The sequence below is a fragment of the Saprolegnia parasitica genome (assembly GCF_000151545.1).
Source record: "Saprolegnia parasitica CBS 223.65 unplaced genomic scaffold supercont2.6, whole genome shotgun sequence".
NCBI classification, from domain to species: domain Eukaryota; phylum Oomycota; class Saprolegniomycetes; order Saprolegniales; family Saprolegniaceae; genus Saprolegnia; species Saprolegnia parasitica.
In genome coordinates, this window is record NW_012156400.1 from 478,120 (window position 1) to 483,463 (window position 5,344).

Below are 5,344 nucleotides of genomic sequence, written 5' to 3' on the forward strand. Positions count from 1 at the left end.
CAGCGTCGTGGGGTAGCCACTCCTCGTCGCTTCGTGGTCGCGGATGTTCGTGATTGATGCAGTCGAGGACGTAACGCAGCATTTCGTGGTCTTGCTTGAAAACGGACAGCTCGAGCAATTTCGTAATCATTCTTTTGAGGTACCCATGCGAGTAGACGTGTTGCAGCGCCGCCAGACCCGCGTTCTCCACAAGAGCTACGAGCGCCGCGTCCGTCAACTCGACGGTCACTGCAACGAGATCGACAGCCTCAATGTGCGTCTCGCCGCGTACACTGTGCGTCAAGTGCTGGTCACGCGGTATTACATATCCGAGCGATGGGTTGACGCCTTCGGTACGCTGCTCGAGAAGAAAGCGAACGATCGACGCGTGACCATGGACGGTTGCTGCCGTTGCCGCCGTGAAGGTGCAGCCCTCGGTCCGTGCAGAGTGCAGAAAAACAACGATGTCATAGTGACCGTTCATGGCTGCGCCGTCCATCGCGTCGGTGGTACAGGCCACGTCCGCCTCGTGAAGCCATTTCAAAAGCTCGAGGTCGCCCGACATGGCGACAAGGTCCATCATCTTGGGCGTGGCCAGCGCTGGAAACTGCTCGAAAAGAAGACGCAGAATCGGACCTTGGGACGCGGCAGCAGCAAGCTCCAGCGTCGCCGAGGTACACAGCGAAGTATCCCATCGCAACCAACGCTGAACGAGCGCCACGTCACCTTCGACAATCGTTAGATGGAGAGCGAGGGCTCGGTCGTAGACGCTCGGCGAGACAAAGAGCGCGTGATGAGGTAGCTTGGTCGTCGGGTGTGGGTAGCGCTGGAGGTACGGCAAGGATGTAAACCGGGCTGGGATGTCGGCAAGGTATCCCGGTTCGTCGTCGCTCGTGTACAGCCGGCACGGCGTGAGCTCGACAGCGTCGGCGAGGCGCTGGACGATCGCCAAGGCTTCGGGTCGTCCTTCTTGGTACGACGCGATGGTCTCCATTAGGCTGGGCGACCCGAGCACGGACAACGCCATCGTCGACAATGGGGTTGGTTCGGTCGTGGGCTCGAAAAACAATACTGAAGACGATCTTGTCGACGCAGAAGCTGACCACGCGACACCTTTCCGGACTTGATATGATCGGGTTGTGGCGCACAACCCGAACAACCAAGCCACTGCTGAAAGCTTGTCGCAATGATGTACAGCGTGCTTGGTACGGCACCGATACGTAGGTACTGATAGTTCAATCACAGTGTAGAAGAATATACCCCACTCAAATCGACACTACCAGTGCTGGGATCCACGGATAGGAAGCATGAATAGGAGGTGCCACTGCACCTTACCAATGATGGTCCGTCGAAAATAGGTCGAAAGATGCAGTACTAGTATGTAATAATCTACGCGGTAGCCAACCAACACTGACAGTTTAACACTGCGACCAACCGATATACGAAGAAACTACTGTTGCTTTTGATGGCCTCAAGGGTACACACTACAGTGAGGGAGAGTCGTCTCCTGGGAAGCAGGCTGTTGTTTTAGTTACGCAAAAGGAGAATGAATCTAGGAGGACTAGCCGAGCGGACGAGCTCTTTGGATGCAGAGACCCATCTAATAATCTACCAGCGGAATAGGGTGGCACCCTATTGCGCACCTGCCCTATCCTACACCTGTATCTAGCGCATACTACATAGACAAAATCATACTAGTAATTTTGTGGTCACTACTCGCTTGGGCAACGCGTCTATCCTCAGCGTCAGCGTCATCTTCGACGGACCATCATCCATGCCTCCCAGTAGCACATCGTAACGGTTGGTCGCGGTGTTGAACGGTTAGGGTTGGTGTGTTAGACCACATTCTTTGTGTCTACATATTTTGAACGGACCATCATTAGTACGCTGCAGCGGCATCTGCTAGCCATGCTTCCTATCCGCACTGGTAGTGTTGATTTGTGTGGGGTATATTCTTCTAAACTGTGATTGAACGATCTTTTCAGTGCATTGACATCCAAGCTGTACGTACATCATTGCAGCAAGCTGTCACCGTCCTACAGTGACCTGTTTGATCAGGTTGTGGAGCACAACCCAATCAAGCCTAGGGTGTCTTGAGCACAACCCGAACAAACTCTGGTTTAGAAAGGTGTCGCGTGGTTGGCTCCTGCGACGGACTAAAGCTTCGTCAGTATTGCTTTTCAAGCCAACGACCAAGCAAAAGCCATACGATGGCTTTCTCCGTGCTCCGGTCGCCCGATCTTTTCACAGCTATTGCGTCGTATCAAGAAGGACTCCCCGAAGACTTGGCCATCGTCCAGCGCCTCGCCGACGCTATCGAACGCACGCTGGCTTCGTATAGCTACCCTTTGAGCTCCTCACATCACGTCCACGTCCCTGCTCGGTTTGCATCATCGCCTTACCTCCAGCGGTACCCACACCCGGGGACCACACTGCCCTACGTAGCGCTCTGTGTCTCGCCGCACTCGTGCAACCCCGCCCTCGCGCTCCATCTCTCGGTTGTCGAAGGCAACGTGGCGCTCGTCCAGCGCTGGCTGCGATGGGATTCATCACGGTGTACCTCGGCGACGCTGGAGCTTGCTGCTGCCGCATCCCAAGGTCCGATTCTGCGTCTTCTTTTCGAGCAGTTTCCAGCGCTGGCCACGCCCAAGATGATGGACCTTGTCGCCATGTCGGGCGATCTCGAGCTATTGAAATGGCTTCACGAGGCGGACGTGGCCTGTACCACCGACGCGATGGACGGCGCAGCCATGAACGGTCACTATGACATCGTTGTTTTTCTGCACTCGATGCGGACCGAGGGCTGCACGATCGCGGCGGCAACGGCAGCAACCGTCCATGGTCACGCGTCGATCGTTCGCTTTCTTCTCGAGCAGCGTACCGAAGGCGTCAACCCATCGCTCGGATATGTAATACCGCGTGACCAGCACTTGACGCACAGTGTACGCGGCGAGACGCACATTGAGGCTGTCGATCTCGTTGCAGTGACCGTCGAGTTGACGGACGCGGCGCTCGTAGCTCTTGTGGAGAACGCGGGTCTGGCGGCGCTGCAACACGTCTACTCGCATGGGTACCTCAAAAGAATGATTACGAAATTGCTCGAGCTGTCCGTTTTCAAGCAAGACCACGAAATGCTGCGTTACGTCCTCGACTGCATCAATCACGAACATCCGCGACCACGAAGCGACGAGGAGTGGCTACCCCACGACGCTGACAGGTGTTTTTGGTTTGACAAATGGACCAACTGCCAGGTGATGGATTTTGCGGCCTTCAACGGGGACATGACGTCGCTCGAGCTCTTGCACGCGAGCCGCCTACGCGTCGGATCGGAGCAATCCATCGTCTTTGCCGCCTACGGTGGTCACATGCACGTGCTCGACTGGCTGCACAAGAACCGACGCGATGGGTGTGGCGAAGACGCCATGGCGCTCGCTGCAGCCCGCGGTCACTTTGACGCTGTGCGCTGGCTCCATGAAGTCTACGGGCTGTGTCGAACCCACGCCGCCTTGACCACGGCAGCCTACATTGGCCACATGGCGATGGTGACGTACCTCTTGGACGTACCGACGGCCAATGGCGACGATCAGAGTGACAGAGCCGACGGGTTCACGACCAGTGCAACTATATTGTGGGCGCAAGATAGCTGGCATCACACAGACAAGTACGCCGTAGGCTCCGCGGTGTCGGCGGCAGCCAGCCAGGGCCACTTGGACATTCTCCAATTGCTCGTCGAGCGTGGCCATCGAGTACATCCGACTGCGATCAACGAAGCCGTGTCGAAGGGTCACCTGCCCGTCGTGTGCTACCTCCACGAGAGCTTTGGCCAGCACTGCAGCTTCCAATCCCTCTTGGCTGCCTTTGGGGACGCCATCTCGACACCGTGACGTACGTGCTCTCGCATCGTTGCTGGCTCGACGAGCCCAATCTGCGCCCCGACGAGGGGTTCGATCGGATGACGCACAGTCTGTTCTTGGCCGCTGCGCACGCTGGCAGCCTCACCATCTTGCAGCTGGTTTGCGACGCAGTAAAAGAGCCGACAGCGCGATTGATGCAGCTGCCACGCCGCGTCTCGGAGCGCATGATGATCCGCGCGGCAGCCCACGGCCACCTCGACATGCTCCGGCATTTGCACGACGTCTACGGCTTTGCGTGGACAGGTATGGTACATGCGGCAGCCGGTCACCACGGCCGCAAGAAGGTACTGCGCTACTTGAGCTCGCTTGGATCCGTCACGTTCGAGTCTGGCGACTCTAGTTTGCGGATTGAGGAATATAATTCGTCTTTTCTGCCGTACATGCGCGCCGAGTTGTTGCTAGTACACGAGACCAAGTTGCGCTGCAATTGCGTCGGCATTGGAGGAGCCACGACGTCCGAGGCCGAGAGACCGATATCAGTTGCATACCGGAACAAGATTCTGGCCCTTCGTCAAGCGGCCACCGTTGGCGAGCTCGCGCGAGCGAGCGTAAGGTTGCGATAGCCTTGGTCCACGCATTTGGTGCAAACTCGATATGGTTTCATTGTATCCGGATAGGATGAACCTCATCCCCATGCCTCATCCCACTGTCGCCGTCAGACAGCCGGCGCGTGCTGCCTGCGCGCTTTCCTCGTGGACACGATATCCGGATACGAGACACGAGCACAATACAGTATTGCCATTCGGCAACATGCCCAAGCCATCCCTCACGACGGTAGCCGTGGCCACCGCGTTTGCCGCTGTCGCCGCCCTCGCTGACTCCATGTACACCGAGCTCCTCGCACTGCCAGATGCAATCTTGGTCGTAACGAGCGTCATCGCCACCGTCGTTGCCGCCATCGGTCTCGTGCATCTTGTGGCGACGCGGGGCAACCCATCGTTCTCGGTGTGTTTGTGGTCATCGTGTGCTGCTGCACGCTCTTGGCCTACGCCATGCAGGCCATTTCTATCAACACCAACGCGATCGAGACCGCGCCGATGCTCACGATACACCAGCACGACATGGAGGCGTACTATGCCTCGGAGAAGGCACGCAAATACGAGCACCTAGAAACGCTCAGGAGCTGGTCCCGCTGGTCGGAACTCTTTAGCGATGCGTACCCAGAAACGGCGGCGAATGCATTTACGGACGCGTACTGCGTGAGTGAAGGCCACCGCTTCTGCAGCGCCTTGCCGCTTGTCCAGACCATTTTGTTTCCTGGCATGTGGCCCCACCTGAACGTGACGGCTGAGATTGCGCGCACTTTCTCGACGCTTCCAGCAACGTTCCTCAACGTCACGGTGACATCGACGACGACCATCACCAGCTTCTGCGCTACCGTCAACCAGACGAGCTTGCTGCACAACGAGTCGCTACTTGGTGATCTCTCCACTCTCTGCCGTGGTTGCGCC